Below are 19,695 nucleotides of genomic sequence, written 5' to 3'. Positions count from 1 at the left end.
ACAAATAATGTGTTTCCTGAAGCATGGAAGAAAGGACATGAAAGACTTTGCCAGAATAAAGACACTGGTCTTACAAAAGAGGACCTTTTTCATGGGTGTCAGCTAACCTGGTGCGGCCCTTTCATTTATCAAGGCTGTCATTCATTGGTTGACCTTGTCGTAAAACCCACTCAGACAAACACAGAGACTCTGTCAGGCCTTTAACATGACAATTAAACATGTAAACCTTTCCTTATTGTTTAAGCATTCTAGAGGAGAGCCACTGGTTGAATAACAAGCATCAATCAAATCAATGAAAATGCTTAAAATGTAAAACCAAAGAAAAATGTAACTATTAAATAAGAGTCTAATTAAATATATGGTTGCAACAAACTTTGTTGAAGCAAAGTATTTGAGTTAAAAGCATGACTGCTTTCCCATTCAGACATGTTGTGCCTCAGGGTGGATTTAAAAGAAAGATGCTCTGATATCTGTCTGGGATCAGCCAATTATGCAGCATGAGAAACTTGGTGCCTTGTGATTTGTCGCCGTAGAAACCCATATGAATAATTAATCCCACAGCTTCCACTTTTTGGGAACATGGAAAGTGCCACTGCGTGTTTTATGCCTTTGTGTTTGTTTACAAGCTCATTATTATTGCAAAATCTGAGGAGAAGAGGCCATTAGTAAAAAAAAAAAGGTACCTTAGAGGTATCCGCCCTACACTCACGTCAGTGAGGAGGTAATAAAATAAGATCATGCATTTTGCAATTCTGTGCAGAACTACAAATTAATAAAGGAAGTATTTTTTTAATAATTTTTATCCTACTGGATGCTGACTATTTGGGAAATTTTACACATTTCTGTTCGGAACTCAACACAAGTTCATCAGTAATTTTGAGCTTTTATGGTTTCTTTTAACTGTTCTTATTCCAGTTTGAACAAGTACAGGATAAACACAACTTCAACTATACCTTCTAACTTTCTACACAGAATCTGAATGACACATCCAGGCTCAAATGTTTACATACTCCCATAACCCTCGTTAATTTGCGGTAAAAAAATCCCTTACCAAGTTCGAACTTCACCACAACGTTTTTCGCCATCGACAAGTGTGCGCAATAATTCTGAATAGATGTTTCTTTAATTTGATTGGTTCCCAGGAATGTTTCTGGCTTTTAAGCAAAGTGCTCAGATTTTCTAGTTTTGATGGATGCTTGAGATTCTGGTTCTTTTGGAATATTCAGTTGTGTCCAAGAATTAACTATCAAGCCACTGATTGCAAGTGAACCTAAATAATGTGTAGGTAGTCCCCGTCCAGAGTTATTCCACTCACCTTGTGCAATGCACCAGTACCACTGGCAGGGAAACAGTCCATCAGCAGGAAGCTGGAACCCCTTGCATAAAAATCACCTTCACTTATCCTGGCATACTTCTTGTCATTGTGAAAAAAAAAGATCAACCCTTTGACACATCTGGATAAAAAAAAAAAAAAGTCGATTTTGGAGCAGGAGCTTCTTTCTTTGATGACACAACCAGGGGTAATGTATAACAGTCTGGACCACTGTTTCCGGTTCTTGTCAGGCGAAACTGTTTTGGTCTTCACCCACCTTATTATTCTGTTATTTTAGATCTTAGATCTTCAGTTCTGTGTAGAGTAGATTTATGCATATGAATCATCCTTTTAATCCTAACATAGAAAAAGAATCAGCTGAAGTCATGCATTACTGTTAAAGGGGAGGTTAAAATGCCTTGTCAGGTTAAGACCTAAGGTAGAACTCTTAGCATCACTTTTTGAAATATTTAGAGAATTGTTTGCACATGTTTAAGGCTGAATGTATAAAAATATTCTATTCAGATCAAGAAAAGAACATGTTAAATTAAAACTTGTGCAGCAAACTCTTTTTTAAAAAACATCAAAGTTGTTTGCTGTATTATCATTTCCTCCTGGAAAAAGCGATTCAGATGAAAAAGGAAAAACAGCAGAGTCTCCTGTTCAGGATGCATATATTATTCCCCACTTTATTATGCTCATTTATTTACTTGATGGGGCGGACTCAGCCAAAGCTAAAGTTCTGCAGAGTCTTGTTAAATGTCTTGCTTTTGTTTTATTCCAGTCACAGCAAGTCTACATCATAAAAATCCTTGTGACCTTTTATGATGAAATCTACTGAAACAGGGTCGTCTGATGGTTTGAGATTGATGTCAAGAGTATTTGAATCATTTAAATTTCAGTTCTAACAGTCTGTTTCCCCTAAATTCCTTAGGAATGTACCAGTCCGTTAAACAACAACACAATCATTGCTAATTTCACAGTTCTGTGCAAAATGAAAGACGGCTTGAATGTGGACAAAGCTGCTTTGGAAATTTTCAACTTTTTTTTTCAGAACAATGCTGGCTGAGTGGTTTAATTATCTGTCAAAATTTTTGAGCACAACCAAAAAGTGTCAGAGGGACGTGTCAGGTACTTGAAGACGCTTGATTGGGAGCTCCAACATGGAGCACTCTGAAATTAAGATGTTTATATCTCAGATTTCTCTCAGGCAATTCTCTCAGTTCAGTTCAAACCTAATTCTGTCTATCTCCAGAAACAAAACTTCTTCCCAGTAATTATTTGGCTCCGTTGCTCATACATGAAGTTCTAATGTAGCATTTAGAACAGGTGGTATCGGTTGCCTTGTTTTCCTACCTAGCGTGTAAAGAACCCATTGATCGAGGCTCCCCAGCTGTCAGGTTGATTAAAGGTGAACTGATGTACCTCGTGATAGGAGTCGCTATGTCAGCTTAATGGAGTGTTGCTAGATAAACAGTCACCTGACCAATCAACACGTAGTTCCCTGTAGGTGTGACCCCCGTTGTGCTAAAGCAGGGCATGAGGGCTGCTTTGCACAGGAAGCGCTCTCTGTCTGACATTAAATGGGGGAGGGAGGGGGTGTAAAAAGGGGCTTCTTGTTACAGAAAGGTAAACTAACTTACAACACAGAAAATGTAACTCTTAAGAAAGGATGCAATTTATTCCTTTGCCATCAAGCTGTTCAGATGAGATTAGTTTAAAAATTTTAAGCAAAGAGAAAAACAACAACAACTCATGGTTTGAAACAATATGAAACAAGAGGGTTCCAGGTCAGTTTATCCAGTTTTTACCCCAGTTTTGCCCAGTTTCTTTCTTTGACCTGCAGCGCTTTAGATGTTGTTCTGGATTCTTTTGTGACATTTGGAGAATTTGATGATGCTCTTTTGGAGTAACTTATTAAGGCTGGCCGTTCCAGGGAAGGCATTGTAACACTTTCCAGACTGATAGATGTCAATAACTATGTGTTGCTTTTTGAGATCTTTTAGCCGACTGCCTGCTGTCAGACAGGGTCTATTTTAAAGGATTTGTTGATCCTGCAGGTCAGGCACTAACCAGGCCTGGGTTTGAAGTTGAAGTGAACGAATATTTAATCTTGGATAATTAATTTAACAAACGGGTATTTACTTTTCCACATAGAGCCCCGTTGCTTTGGAGAGCTTTCCGTCCCTAAATGATAAAATCATCCGCTTATCTTTGCCTGATTTGCAAACTTAAGTGTTGAAAAGTATGAGGAAATCTGCAAGGGGGCAAATGCTTTGCACAGCACAGTATGGATCACGGATGGACATTAAGAGGTTCTACATGTTTTCTAAGAAAACAAGAGTAAAAAAAGGCTCTTGTTGTTTGTTCTTGCACAGGTTCTTGCACAGGCTTTTTTTTTTATTGCTGTACCTAAGCGATGAAGCTGAAAACAGTCAGCTTAAATGTGGACTTTGCTCCCACTCACTTACCCAGGGACACATTTCAATGGAATACAAATTCAGCCATGAATGGAAAGACAAATGTTTAGCCTGGGAGAGCGATGGAAAGAGAGGGGTGGGGGATGGGGGCGCTCGCTGTAAAAAGCAGAGAGATAATTTAATAAGACAGCACTTCTGAAGCAACTCACACATCGTATCCCTCTTCTGTTCTGTTTTAAATATTTACTGAGGACCTTGCCTTGACTTCCATTCATTTTCAAACCTATCTATGGCCTAACCCTACCACTAATCTGCAGCAAATTGACACCTTAGTCCTAAACGTGACCTCTAGCCCCAGTAAAATAAACGAGGACCTCACTTTACATCAAGCGTTGGTGGTACACACACACACACACACACACACACACACACACACACACACACACACACACACACACACACACACACACACACACACACACACACACACACACACACACACACACACAAACAAACAGATGGTCATTTGGAGCAGTCACAGGCAGCGGTTTTCTCAATGCAGATGAGGGACACCACAGAATAATCTGCCTTTAAGCTTTTGTCAGATGCTCAGTTGCCACGAGTACAGCAGGACTGACAAATGATGCTGCCAGAACAGCCCAGACCGCCTAACGCTGAAGTCCTGTTACGGTGATGATGATTGGGAGCGCTGACCTGAGAGAGACAGAGAGGATCTGAATGAATGCATGCATGGCTGAGATGACAGAGGAGTGTTTTGACTGCACCTGTAGCTGGTGATATGTCACATCTGTGGGCACATCACTTCTGCTGTTATCTGCACTGCAGTGATAGCGCCTGTGGGAGATGATAGAAAGCCTTTCTAAAGCCCGACTCGCTTACAGAGCCGGTCCAGTCTACCACCAGGCTGCTGGGGAGGGGGAACATCCGCCAACAGCGGCGCACCTCCATTATCCGTTATAGATATGGTGAGGATGAATTAAAACACTGGGATGGGATGTGTTCCAAACCCGTGCAGCAAGGCGTCCAGGTTTATACGGAAGTTGTGGTCATTACTACATCAGCAGAATTTCTCAGAACTTTCGTGTATGGACAGAATAAAAATTTAACAAGCAATTTATTGCTTCCTTTGAACAAATAGCTCATTATGGTTTTGCTGCTCTGGTAATTTGATCAAAGTAAAAGCACAGCGAGTGAGCTTAAAAGTAGTGCAAACCTACCTGACACCCCATCCTCCACCACTAAGGAAATGAACAGAAAGAAACTGCTATGGTTTATGTCCAGTTTTCTGTTTTTAATTACTTCTACTCCTGAATTAAGTCAAAAACAGCTCCACAAACTGTGAACATGATTATCCTTTTTTAGATTTTTTTTTTTACAATTCTGCTGATGAAACAATAAATGGTATTAAAACAGGCTCATTCCTTGCGAGAAATAAATTGCATAGGTTAAAGCAAATTTTTAGTTTCTGTTTAGAAATAAATAAACAAAAGAAGTTGAAAACATGCTTGATTTTCTCATTTTAACATACATTTTAACCCTTTTTTTAACAACAGTATTTTTCTTCATTAACATAGGTTCAGAAACAAAACCTTTACTGAAGATACATTTTGATAAAATTAATCTTAAAAAGAAACATTTGCATGTATGTACTTTAGTAAGGGCATCTACCCTAGACATTGTTAGGTCGTTGCTACACAAATAGTTGCAAGACTCATTAAATAAATCAGAACTTTATTTCATAACTTGATTCAATGTCTATAGACAGTATGTATAGATATAATTTTTCGTTTATTTTAGTCTAGCTGATGTTTGCATGACATGAATAACAAGGGACCTTCAGGTGTATAATTTTTTTTTTCAGAAATACTTGTGGTTTTACAGCACTTTAAACATAAAGACTATTTAACTATCAAACATTGCTGACTCAAAAAATGCTTTGCTGCACAGACATGCTTAACTCCACTCCGAAGGTCAGTATCATTAAAAACTAGAGTCCTACGTTTTAGATGAGATACAGCACCTCTTTGTCCCATGTGTCCTGGTGAAGTAATGTCGCTGTGTAAAGGAGCTTACAAAACTTCCAGTCACTGCTGATTTGCACACAGGTTCTTTCCTAAGGGAATTTCCCACAGCTGCAAGCACAACCACATGTGACTAATTACATTAGTTACTTTCTGCAGCTCTGTTTTTTCCTCTCTGTCTTTCACTATAGTGATACAGAGAAATAAAATTGGCAGCTCTGGAAGTTTTGTTTTCTCTTCATTTTATTGAATTACGCTGTGCTCAGTGGTACATGTTGTTGAAACACAGGGTAAATGTTATTAGCAAAGGCTTTGTCATGTGCAGAATGAGTCCTATAATGGAAACCAGCACTTTTATTTGACCTGCTTCCATTTTATCAAGTAAAAATAACATTTGGCAAAAATTTGCCAGAATCACAGGTCTGCCTGGCACACTGCCTACTAAAACCTTTTGTGAAACAAATGTGCTTCAGCTGATTCAGTCCCTGTTTGCTGCAGTGATAGTCAAGATTTGGATATAAAATGTCTGAGGCTTCTCCTATATTTTTAGGGGTTTTCATGTAGTTTTGCAGTATTTATTTTGACATTTAGGCGACACTCTGAATTTTTTTTCTTTGTTTAATCACCTATAGAGCAGACATGGTGACATTTGAAAAAGTGGTTCCACTTGAAAATATTCTTTTAATGCCTTAGCTTCACACAAATACTAAAAGTTTACATTCACACTTTATAACTGTGAAACTGTACGTGATTTATGTCCAGTATGCAATTTCAGGCAGAAACGGGTGCATTGTGAATAACTTTGATCTTACCGAGGTAAAATTCCAAGAGAAATCTTAGAATCTGGGAATCTAAGATTTTTCTAAAAATGGCGTCACTAAGAGCTACTAGTCTTTTAGTCTTACGATTCTTTGTGAATATGGGCACAGTTTTTTTTTCCCGTTTTTTTTTTGTAGCCTAGAACAATGCAGCGCTGCCACTCTTCCACCATTTGCTATGCATAACCGGTCAGCAGGCGTAGGCAGGGCTATATCACTTCTTCCTCCCTTATGCTGCGTTCAGACAAAATGCCTGTTGCATCAAGGGCATCAGGTTTACATGCAAAGTCTATGGCGGACGCAAATATTTTCACTTCGGATCACTGATAAATGTTAACATCAAGATGCCCACTAACCTGAGAGAGATGGACACATACTCTTCAGCTGAAATGAGTTGCCTGTATTTGGTGTTCTTGCGGGAGATGCAGGCACCAATGCCTATCAGCAGGTTGTCAAACTGGGCTCGGGTGAGACGTAAATAGTGCTGAAATCGACCCTCATCAGCACGCAGCTCCTGCAGTGGGTGGTGAAAGTCACCAACACTGCATGAAAAGTGAGATTTTCGTCACTATGCGGCACTGTAGATTGTCGTGGAAGTTCAGGTTAACGGCTGTTCACGGCAATTTGCAGGCAACACCGAAAACTGCCGTGAATTGTCAGAAATTGACGTGGGCCTACCTTGGGAGTTGTCCCCCCAAGACCCCCCTCCTCCTAATTCTAGGGGAGGCTTTAACATGTTAATGAAAATGCTGTGAGCTAAACAAATGTAAATCAGGGTTGCAGGGGGAGTTTTACCCCAAGTGACATTTCTCTAAAAGGTAAGAAAATCTCTGGTACAAATAGATCAGGCTCTATATAACCTAAATATAGACTCTTACATTTTACCTTGAATTGATTTATTTAATTAAAGTATGCTAGATTACTGTGTATGCCATTAGCAATGGCAAATGTTATGTAAAAAAAATACACAAAATAATTTATTTCAAAAATTTGTTTTAATTAGAATCAGTTGGTAAAATGTGAATCAGAATCAGCAAGGTAAAATGTGCATTCCATGCAAACATTAGAATCAGAATGAGAGGTCTGCAGAGATCACAGTCTCCTAGAGCTCAACTACTGTGCATAGTGGCATGACTACAGTGACCTTTTTTTTGGTCTTACTTAAATGCACAGAGGATGTATTAACTACACATCTCCCAGCAATGCGCTCAACTGGCAGAAATTATGCTGGGTATGACGTGTCTGTTCCCTGCAAGCCCCAAACTTCTATTGGCTTTCGTTCTGCTGACACCAAAACACTGTGCTTCACATAAAGCATATCAGCTGTGTCATTGCATGACAAAGTCCCAACCATTTGTCTTCCTAAAATACTGGCAAATTCTGCACCATATTCACATGTCCATGGCATATGAAGCTGTTGGCTCTGCTGAAATTGCCTCATAATCTGGACTTCAATTGTCCTATTGTTGTGATTAAACTTTCCCAGTATTCCATTAAAACGCTCAAATGAAAGCAGGGTTAACATGGGGTGCAAGTTTTGAATCGCATAAAAATGTGTATGTGTCACTAATTAGGTCAAGAATAGATTATGGGAGTGTGGTATATAGTTCAGCGGCTAAGTAGGTTAAAAAATGTTTACGTTATTCAAGCTAGAGCATTGAGAATTTGTTTAGGGGCAGTTAAATCAACTCCAGTATGTGCTTTACAAATAGAATCAGGAGAAATGCCATTATGTATCAGAAGGCAACAGATAATGGTTAATTACTGGATAAATTTAAAAGGACATAATGAAGATCATCCAGTTATGAAAGTATTAGAAAGTTGTTGGGAAAGACGAAAGGGTCAATTTAATAGTTTTGGATGGATTGGGGATGATAGAGCAAAAACATTTAATGTGTATAACAAAGAATTCAGTCCAACAGTATTGTGGGCTTTGAGACCTACATGGATATGGAAATATATTAATATAGATAGATCATTATTAAATATTAAGACAAGAAATATAATAGAAATCTGCCAAGAATTTTACAATCAAATACAGATTAAATATAATGATTATTTGCAAATTTATACTGATGGTTCGAAAAATCCAAAAAATGAAGCAACTAGTGTAGCTGTAGTGATTCCTGGATTAAAAATTAATATTTCAAAAAGAACATCTAATTATTTTAGTATATATGCGGTAGAATTATGTGCTATATTATTAGCTTTAGAATGGGTGGAGGATACAAATATAAATAAAATAATAATTTGTAGTGATTCATTATCTGCATTATTAAGTATAGAAAAGGGATGTACAAAGATTTTTCGTTTTTTTTTTTTATTCTGGGATCATAAGGATTTGAAGGATATATATTAGGATCCAATAGATGGCAGTAATGCAACAACTATGGATGCAAGCTGTCGTTAAATCCTAAAGAAGAAGAAAAAGAAGAAGAAGAAGAAGAAGAAGAAGAAGACGACGACGACTTTACTGTGTTTGGATTTTACTGGTATGCCGGACAACGTCTCGCGTTCAACTCCTCTAGGACGCGATCCACAACTTTCAGCCAGTCCGCAGACTGACGAGAAGAAACTGCTGATTGCTATCAGTGGACTGTCTCGTCAGCTTACTCAACATACTGCCGACATGAATGAGAGGTTCACTCAACTGCAGAATTCGGTAAACTCCAGGTTGCTGTCCATAGAGGACAAGATGGCGGCTCTGCAGTCGAAGAACTGTGCTGGAGAGACTAACTCCAAGAAGAGAAGACGGATGCACAAAAGCTTGCGGTAAGAATATATTTGACTGCTAGCTAAGCTAAAAGTAGCCTAGCCATAACCCAAAGCTAAGGGTGTATTTTTTGTGATTTACAGTACGCCGTCTTCACAACTCGGAGACAAATTGCAGGCGCTATGAACCGGCGCAAGGGTAAGATTTAAAGAATATGCTTTCATTCTGCGATAAAAGGAAATAGATACGGATAGATACCGATCATAACTGTACATTTTGTTTTCACAGACTAAGCACGCCTCATAATGAGGCAGTTACCTCCTATCTGCTCGGAGCAATAACTGCAAGCCTCGATTTACACTATATTGATAAAGACGACATTGTGTGTAAGTGTTAGGATATCAACAAGGTCAAGGGGAACGGTGAAACAGTAACATAAGGGACTTGTTTTACTGTTTCTCCCTTGTTTTTAATGTTACTGTGACTTGCGTTTGGTTTTTATTCATACCACTCTCATTTGTTTTCCAGCCGCCTGTAAGACGTATTACGAGACGGTACGCAGGAGCTTCAGATATACGCAGCCAGAGAACTCAATGCGGGCGGAAGCTGCCAAGAATTCAGCTCGGAGTCGAGCGAGAAGAAAGAGGGTAAGACTTTATTTGGTGACTATTTTTCAGGTGCATTGATAGATGTGTTGTGTCCATACGCAGTGCATCCCATCGCATAATACTGATTCATTGTTTTGTTTTTTACAGCTGCAGGAATCGAGGCAGAGCGTGCTAGCTGATGAGGAAGTGGAACTCTGGATGTCCGCCACCGTCGACCTCATGTCTGACGAGGAAGATGGCGTCGTTGGCGGGGTCTCTGGATGGATTGTACCGCCGTCATTTCGTAGGCCGGATCTCTCTGAACTCTGTGTGAAGCTGCAGTCCCGGTTAGAGGCGACGCCGAAGTACAAAGCCACGCACAGCAGGCGTCTGCACATCGGACCTGCCTCGGAAAGAACGCCGCCAGCAGTTGCCTACAACCCCGAGGAGGCGCACGGACAGTTCACGGAGTTGTAGTTTTTTGGATACGCATGTGTGGGAAGATCCTCGCGTTGTATATAGTTGTGTGTGTGTGGTGTGTTTTTAATAAAGCTCTTTCTTTGCATAAACATCTTCCTGGCAAATGTTAATTTCCTGTATAAATTCATTCATGTCCTTGAAGGTAGCCTAATGATAGTGTAGTAGCCTACATAAGATAACATGAATATACAGCATTTTATATATATATATATATATATATATATAGATATATATATATAGATATATATATATAGTATAGATATATATATATATATAGATCTATATATATATATATATCTATATATATATATATATATATATATATATATATATATATAATATACCAATCACGAGTGATTTTACTAGTTTGAAAATAATGGTTTCAGCCAATACTGAGTAAGAACATTCTGGCCTGCCCTGGCCACGTGTGGTTTTGCTGCCAATCAGGAGCGATTTTACTTATTTAAAAATAGTGGTTTCAGCCAATACTGAGTAGGTTATTCAAGCCAGACGTGGCCAGCCGCGCGGGTTCGCTGCATTCATATGCTAATTAGGGCCATTAGTGCAGCTGATCGCTCTCCACATACGTCAGAGTCCGGTTCCGACAATTTGTGGCACTGAAAACGGCGACAAGCACGGGTTGCAAATTGTCGTTAACTGACGAAAATTAGGGAGATCTGCGGTAGTTTACGGGGACGAAAATCTCACTTTTCATGCAGTGCAAACTCAAAACGGCTGAGAATTATTTGTGAATTCAGACACGGCACAGATTATATTATATTATTCAGTAATAAAGCCACTCTCTCAATTTCATCAATCCAAGAGTCCGGCAGAGGAAAAGAACAGGGTAGCTCCTCTCCACAGGAGCCACTTTGTCAGACACGCTGTCAGAGCGTTGAGGCTCTAGACAGCGCTTTGGACTTTTATGTGCACAAGCTTCCAAGTTGGACGCCTTTTTAACGTTGAAAAGGAGTTTGGTCTGGATGCAGCATTACTGTAGAGACAAATATAAGTGTTAATTAGATTTTAGCTGCAATGATTTTCACTCTATGCCATTTTTGCAGCAGTAGCAATAATTTTTCCTCTTTTGTTTTAAACTAAAGATAATGTTAAGGAACTGTATTTTCCACCATCCCAACCTGTTAGTGTACCTGTCCCCAGAAGAGGTTTGCATTTTTCTTTTTCTATGATGACACAACCAAAGACATACAAACCCTTCATCTCATCACTCCCATCCGAGTAGTGATAGGTTTAAATTTGCAGCAGCTGTGTGGCCCTTTTATCTGACAGATGGGCACTATGAAGTTCACCAGGTAGGCAGAGGCTGATTTATCTGCTTGTTTTTCAGCACCGTCTCAAAGCTCAGTCAATCAGCCATCTGAAAGGTCTCCTGTTGAAACCAGAGCGAGATAGCAGGAGGACTCGCGCCTTTTTGGAAGGCTCTCTCCATCTTCAAATCCTTTGGTTGGGATTTACAGAGGCAGCGCTGACTCAGATTGCCTCAGTCGGTGTGTGGATGGAGACAAAGATAGTTGCATGTGTGTCGTGTGCGTTACTAGGTAGAGTGGCGCAGTGCCTGGAAATATGTCTTTCCAAAGGTGGTATTACATGTAAAGATTACTGTTGGAAATGGTGTTGAACATATGGTCATCTTCCTTTTTGTCTTTGTAGTGTCTTATAAGCTTGTGTGGGCTGAGCACATATGTACATGACACTTAAATAAAATCATCCATTCATTACAGATTATCTTTCAGGAATTCAGAGTTGTTTTTAACGAGTCAATTAAGCTATTATGCAACTGAATAATGATTTCTACACATTGTTCCATAAATGATTAGCATAACACAAGACTATTTAACAAAGCACTATGAATATATTTATGGCACATTAATGGAAGTACGCATAAAAGGGTCATTTGTCCTACTTTGGCTGAAATCGCCGGCCTCATCCCGTCAGCCTGGTAGCTTTAATGTGGAAATGAGACTATGGATTAGAGCAACCGACTCAGTTTGCCTTTCTAGCCCGTTTTATTTTCTCTCTGGCGCTGTGTGGATGTAGAGTTAGCACATTTAACAGGCTTGGACTGTCTGTTAACGGGCATTTATCATGGCCACAGAACAATCCGGACTGTCGGTGCGTCAGTTTGGGCAAGCTGTGGAAATAAATCAGAACTCCCCCAGCATGCCACAGATAGCACGCTGCATCCGCACCCATTCATTTAAACCTGAGGGACGGCATACAGAAGCTGCAAAAAAAAAAGGAAAAAGTTGTTCAAAGTAGGTGAGGGGAAAAACTCTGAAGCTGCGTGATTTTTATAGGTCCCCACCACACTGGATTAAGGCTATGCTAGTATCTGACACTTGTAGTCTCTGCATTGTCCCTATGAGGTCTTCTGCTATATATTTAGAGCACAATGGTCTCTTTATGCGTGAAACAGTATAAGAGTCCGATTGTTTTCAGAATGCACAAAACCTAACGTGCATGGTCATGGATTTTGATTATGTTGATGGCATCATCTCCATGATATGGGGGTTGTCTGCAGCAGCATCTGGCAGCATGTTCTAACATCCTGGTGCAGAGTGAGACACTTGTTGCCAGGCCAGGGGCCCAAGGCATGTGATGATTGTGGGTTTATGTTGCAGAATTATCATGAGAACATACTAGTGATATCTAGACCATGGGGACCTCATAGAGACATGGAAAATAGCAGTGAAAAGTATTTTTGATGAGTGCTAAGACTGTCGAGATTGCCTTCTACACGAAGTTAGGTGGGGTAGGTTGTAGTGTTTCTCAGGGTGTTTTCACACTTCTGCTTATTTTCACCAAGGAAAATCTCCAAGCAAACCAAAACCTATCACTACATACTACTACTACTACTACTACTACGTTCAGGGTGTTTATTTCACAGATGTGTCTGAGACGGGAGAACCAAATGTAAATAAAATACATTATTGATCCCAAATTAAATAAAAGTACAAGAAGGTGCCGAGGTCCAAGCGAGTAGAAGCCAGATGTGTCGGATTGAGGTCGGATCACCTTCACCCCATAAACAAATGTTTCTAGAGTTTTTTTTCCTGGAACCGTGCCAAGAGCACCTCTTCCAATCGGTCCCAGTAAAGTTATGTTGGTCCACTCCTTATATAATTGCTTTGTTCACATTTACGCAAATGAACCAGTTTGTTCTAAATGACTAAACACCTCTGGTGTGGAAACAGCCTTAATCTAAGCATGTTTGCCACAGACGGAGCTGTTGTGTCAATCCCTGTGCTGAGAGCTGCTTAAAGTCACAGTGAATATAATCCCCTATCTTCTGTTCTCTTCTTGTTCTTCAAGATTCAATTCAATTCAATTCAATTTTATTTATATAGCGCCAAATCATGAAACATGTCATCTCAAGGCACTTTACAAAGTCAAGTTCAATCATATTATACAGATTGGGTCAGATTATACAGATTGGTCAAAAATGTCCTATATAAGGAAACCAGTTGATTGCATCAAAGTCCCGACAAGCAGCAGTCACTCCTGGGGAACCGTAGAGCCACAGGGAGAGTCGTCTGCATTGTACATGGCTTTGCTGCAATCCCTCATACTGAGCAAGCATGAAGCGACAGTGGGAAGAAAAACCACCCATTAACGGGAAGGAAAACCTCCGGCAGAACCGGGCTCAGTATGAACGGTCATCTGCCTCGACCGACTGGGGTTACAGAAGACAGAACAGAGACACAACAAGACAGACAAACAAGCACAGAAGCACACATTGATCTAGTAATCTGTTCTACATTAGATGGTAGTAGCGGGTGAGCCGTCTTCTCTGGATGATGTCACAGTTAACAGAACGCCAGACCAGGTGTACCTACTATGAAGAAAAAGAGAGAGAGCAAAAAGTTAAAAGCTGAAATGACGACAGTCATTTCAATGTAATACAATGCAAAACTGGAGAACAGTAGACTGAAGAACAGTAGAAATCAGTAGAGTGAGAAAATTAGACCCTGATGTCCTCCAGCAGCCTAGGCCTATCACAGCACAACTATAGAGATAGCTCAGGGTATGAGCCACTCTAACTATAAGCTTTGTCAAAAAGGAAAGTTTTAACATTAGTCTTAAAAATAGATAGGGTGTCTGCCTCACGGACCAAAACTGGGAGTTGGTTCCACAGGAGAGGAGCCTGATAGCTAAAGGATCTGCCTCCCATTCTACTTTTAGAGACTCTAGGAACCACCAGCAGACCTGCAGTCTGAGAGCGAAGTGCTCTGTTAGGAACATACGGGGTAATCAGAGCTCTGATATATGGTGGAGCTTGATTATTAAGGGCTTTATACGTTAGAAGGAGAATTTTAAATTCTATTCTTGATTTAACAGGAAGCCAATGAAGGGAAGCTAAAATTGGAGAAATATGATCCCTCTTGTTGATTTTCATCAGAACTCTTGCCGCAGCATTTTGAATCAGCTGAAGACTTCGAACTGCATTTTGTGGACTTCCTGATAGTAAAGAATTACAATAGTCCAGCCTTGAAGTAACAAATGCATGGACTAGTTTTTCAGCATCACTCCTGGACAGAATGTTTCTAATTTTGGCGATATTCCGGAGGTGAAAAAAGGAAACTCTGGAAACCTGTTTAATATGGGATTTAAATGACATGTCTTGGTCGAAAACAACACCAAGATTTTTAACTTTATTACCAGAGGCCAAGTTAATGCCATCCAGATTAAGGGATTGATTAAGAACTTTATTTTTTGAAGACTCTGGCCCAAAGATTACAACTTCTGTCTTGTCAGAATTTAAATGCAGGAAATTTAAAGTCATCCAGCTTTTGATGTCATCAAGACATGACTGCAGTCGAAGTAACTGATTGGATTCATCAGGATTTATGGATAAATATAGCTGAGTGTCATCAGCATAACAGTGGAAATTAATCCCATGCTGTCTGATAATTTTGCCAATCGGAAGCATATATATAGTAAATAGAATTGGTCCAAGGACTGAACCCTGTGGTACTCCACAAGTGACCCTAGAGTTTGAGGAAGATTTATTATTAACATGAACAAACTGGAATCTGTCCGACAGATAAGATTTAAACCAGCCTAATGCTTTTCCCTTAATCCCTACAGTATGCTCAAGTCTTTGTAGGAGAATATTGTGATCAACTGTATCAAATGCAGCACTGAGATCTAACAGGACAAGTATAGACACAAGTCCATTATCTGAGGCCATGAGAATATCATTAGTGACCTTCACCAGAGCTGTTTCAGTGCTATGATGAGCTCTGAAGCCTGACTGAAACTCCTCAAGTAGGTCATTACTTTGTAAATGTTCACATAGTTGATTAGCAACTACTTTCTCAAGAATTTTAGATAAGAAAAGAAGATTAGATATAGGTCTATAATTTACTAACTCATCTTGATCAAGAGATGGTTTCTTAAGTAAAGGTTTAATAACAGCTACTTTAAAAGCCTGTGGTACATATCCATTTACCAAGGATACATTAATCATGTCTAAAATAGGACCACTGATCAGAGGGAATACCTCCTTAAACAACTTGGTTGGGATTGGGTCTAACATACAGGTAGAAGGTTTAGATGAAGCTAAAATTTTAGATAGCTCAGAAAGCTCTACTGCTTTTAAACAGTTCAGACACTGCGCAGGTTCTAAGGATTCCTCCAATGCTGCCTCACTTACTGAGGATGAGGTAATCATGTTTGGGAGGATGCCAATTATTTTATTTTTAATGGAATCAATTTTATTTATGAAGAATCCCATAAAATCATTACTGCTAAGAGCTAAGGGAATGGATGGATCAACAGAGCTGTGGCTCTGAGTAAGTTTGGCAACTGTACTGAAGAGAAATCTAGGATTATTCTTATTCTCCTCAATTAATGATGAAAAATATGCTGCTCTAGCTCTGCGAAGGGTCTTGTTATACAACAATAGACTGTTCTTCCAGATTAGGTAGGATTCCTCTTGGTGTGTAGAGCGCCATTTTCTCTCCAATTTCCTAACATTGTGCTTCAAGGAACGCAGCTCTGAATTAAACCAAGGAGCCAGCTTCCTGTGAATAATCACCTTCTTTTTCAAGGGAGCTACATTGTCTAATGCAGAACGCAATGACGAAGTCATACCGTTTACAAAGACATCTATTTGTGAATTGGAAGAAACAACATTGCTGCTATCTGCAGGGCATTTCTGCAATACGGAGGATATTAAAAAGGGGACAGACTCTTTAAGTTTTGATACAGCATTATCCGATAAAGATCTACTATAATGGAACCCTCTTTTGGGGGTGGAGAACTCAGTTAGATTAAACTCAAATGTTATTAAAAAATGATCAGATAGGACAGGGTTGTGAGGAAATACTGTTAATTCTTCACAATCAATGCCATATGTCAGAACAAGGTCTAAAGTATGGAGCCGAGAGTGCGTCGGTTCATGCACATTTTGAGCAAAACCAATTGAATCTAGGATAGTTTTAAAGGCTACACTAAGGTTATCACATTCTGTGTCAACATGGATGTTAAAATCACCCACTATAATAGCCTTATCAGTATTTAACACCAAATCAGATAAGAAATCTGACAACTCATCCAAAAACTGAGTGTAAGGGCCTGGTGGACGATACAAAACAACAAACAGAAGAGGTTTTATTGCTTTGCAGCTTGGATGAGGGAAACTGAGGGTTAAATGTTCAAAAGAACTGTAGTTATTAATTGGCCTGGGACTAATTAATAAATCAGACTGAAAGATAGTTGCCACTCCTCCTCCTCTTCCCACAGATCTGGGAATGTGGAAATTTGAATAATTGGAGGGAGTTGACTCATTTATACTAACGTAGTCCTCTTGTAGCCAGGTTTCTGTGAGACAAAACAAATCAATCTGTTTATCAGAAATCAATTCATTAACTAACAAAGTCTTTGGAGGGAGAGACCTTATATTTAATAGACCACATTTAATTGTTTTATTTTTAGGTTCAAGGTGAACCGTATTGATTTTTATTAGGTTTTTATGATTTGTTCCTTTTAGATAAGTTTTTGATCTGTTAAGTTTTGGCCGTGGGAAAGACACCGTCTCAATAGGATAATGGATGGGTAACAGTACAGAAGCTGCAGAGAGGTGTGTTAAACTACGGCTCTGCTTCCTGGTCTGGACCCTGGATTGTCAGCATTTAGGAGGACTAATAAATCCGGCCAGATTTCTAGAAAGAAGAGCTGCACCATCCAAAGTAGGATGGATGCCGTCTCTCCGGATCAGACCAGGTTTTCCCCAGAAAGTTCTCCAGTTATCAATGTAGCCCACGTCGTTTTCAGGACACCACCTAGACAACCAGCGGTTGAATGATGACATGCGGCTAAACATGTCATCACTGGTCAAATCAGGCAGGGGACCAGAGAAAATTACGGAGTCCGACATTGCTTTAGCAAACTCACACACCGAAGCAACACCAACTTTAGTGACCTCCGATCGGCGTGATCGGGTGTCATTACCGCCAGCGTGAATAACAATCTTACTGTATTTACGCTTATCCTTAGCCAGCAGTTTTAGGTAAGATTCTATGTCGCCCGTTCTGGCCCCTGGCAGGCATTTAACTATGGTCCCTGGTGTCTCTAGTGCCACGTTTCTGACTATTGAGCTCCCAATAACCAGGATCGGCTTCTCAGCGGGTGTGTCGCTGAGTGGGGAAAATTTATTTGAAACGCAGACGGGTCGGTGGTGAACTGGGGGCTGAAATCTAGAGCTATGCTTCCTACGAACTGTCACCCAGCCGGCCTGCTTACCCGGCTGCTCGGGTGCTTCTGGAGGACCACTAAGTGAACTAACGCTAGGTCTATGTGGCTCCGCGCTAGCAGAGGGGCGGCTATCAGCTGGTCTTTCCATAGCACGGAGCCGGGACTCTAATTCTGACACCCTCGCCTCCAAAGCTACAAAAACACTACATTTATTACAAGTACCATTATCACTAAAGGAGGCAGAGGAATAGCTAAACATCTGACACAGAGAGCAGGAGATAAGGGGAGACTTAGTCAGAGACGGAGAAGCTGAAGTAATAGTAGGAGAGGAAGCCATTGTGGAGCTAAGGCTAGGCTAGGCTAAAGCTAGGCTAGCGCCCTTCTACCACGCCAAGAGAGCAAACCGTGAAACACGAGGAGTTCCCAAGCGTGATGTGCAGCAACAGAAAATGTTTTAAAAGTGCTTATGTGTTAGAAACAGATGTTACAGCAAAGAGATTAAAGATAAAAGCGAGAGAATCTGGAGCAACAAACCGTTGCTCACGCAGTGAAAACAGGAAGTGATACAATACGCCTTACCGCAAACAGGAAGTGACGTCAGTCAGAGTCAACACAACAACAGTCATCTTTTTGCTAAAGTGATTTACATCATTACTTAAGTGTTTTCTTGTTTTTGTTCATGTTCCTTTCGCTCCATCTGTTAAATCTGGTTCTAGCCTGAACCCTTTTTTCCTTCACCTTTTTATAAAATGAAACTCACTTTTATTGATTTCTGTAGAGGAAACAATAGTTTCCCCAACGGCTGCGTTTTAATGCCTAAAAGACAGAAGAGAAACTGTGGGCATATCGTTTAAGGGTCAACCTCCTAATTTTATATAGAACTAAAATTACTGAATGTTTTGCTACCACTGAGTTTTGATTTCTTCATGACAGTTTGGTCTACCCACTGATTTCGTGCTAACACATAAACAGATCTTTTTTTTTTTTTGTCTTTGTGTTTTGCTTTATGCATTATGTTTAGTTGTTACCAGAAACCCTTTGTACAGTGCTCCTAATAATAAGTCCTACAAGTTTGGGATTGTTAATAAGCAGTTTATAATGCAGCTTTTATGTGTTTTATTAATATGAAGAAGTGCCATTCAGTTTCATAACAGCTGCTTCTAAATGACTTCTGTCATTAGCAAATCTGTCGGTCACATTTAAAGAAACCTGAGGTGACTGAAACCTAACGAGCCGCAGGATTTTCAGGGCTTTGCCAGATCTCCCAAGTGCTCTCTGGTGACCTAGCTATTGTGTTGGAGTGGCGGTGGTGTCGGAGCGTTTTTTTTTTTTCTCAGTCCAGGTTGGAGGCATAATTCTTGGACATTAGCAGAAGCTGCCGTTCTTTTTGACGTTGCCGACACATGACAGAGCTCCACCGAGGCAGAGGTTACCACTCTGCGTTGTCTGTTGCTATTGGTCCTCCTTAGCAAGGCTCTGTTGCAACAGGCTCATGGTCAGATCCTTTCCCATATGACTGGAGCAGCTTTTGTGAATTTCCTCCAGTTTATAGATGACATGATGTGTTTTTATTGCTTTCACAGTAAATGTGCAGAGAGGAATCA

The 19,695-nt window shown here is 40.0% G+C and overlaps 1 protein-coding gene and 1 long non-coding RNA gene across 6 annotated transcripts in view; both read left to right on the top strand.

The window, feature by feature from the left end:
• The window catches only part of trappc9 (trafficking protein particle complex 9), a 270,154-nt gene that overhangs the window by 188,417 nt on the left and 62,042 nt on the right, over nucleotides 1-19,695 (top strand). The window lies entirely within an intron of this gene.
• LOC118565334 lies at nucleotides 8,870-10,167 on the top strand. 2 transcript variants are annotated; one of them, XR_004932315.1, is made up of 5 exons: nucleotides 8,870-9,364; nucleotides 9,449-9,503; nucleotides 9,594-9,691; nucleotides 9,834-9,952; nucleotides 10,061-10,167. It is a non-coding gene; the product is annotated as an uncharacterized LOC118565334 (long non-coding RNA). The 2 variants fall into 2 exon arrangements; XR_004932314.1 differs by having other exon boundaries at nucleotides 8,877-9,503.

The sequence above is a fragment of the Fundulus heteroclitus genome, chromosome 13, assembly GCF_011125445.2.
Source record: "Fundulus heteroclitus isolate FHET01 chromosome 13, MU-UCD_Fhet_4.1, whole genome shotgun sequence".
NCBI lineage: Eukaryota > Metazoa > Chordata > Actinopteri > Cyprinodontiformes > Fundulidae > Fundulus > Fundulus heteroclitus.
Note: the sequence above shows the minus strand (reverse complement) of the source record. Positions and strands in the feature narration are given on the sequence as shown.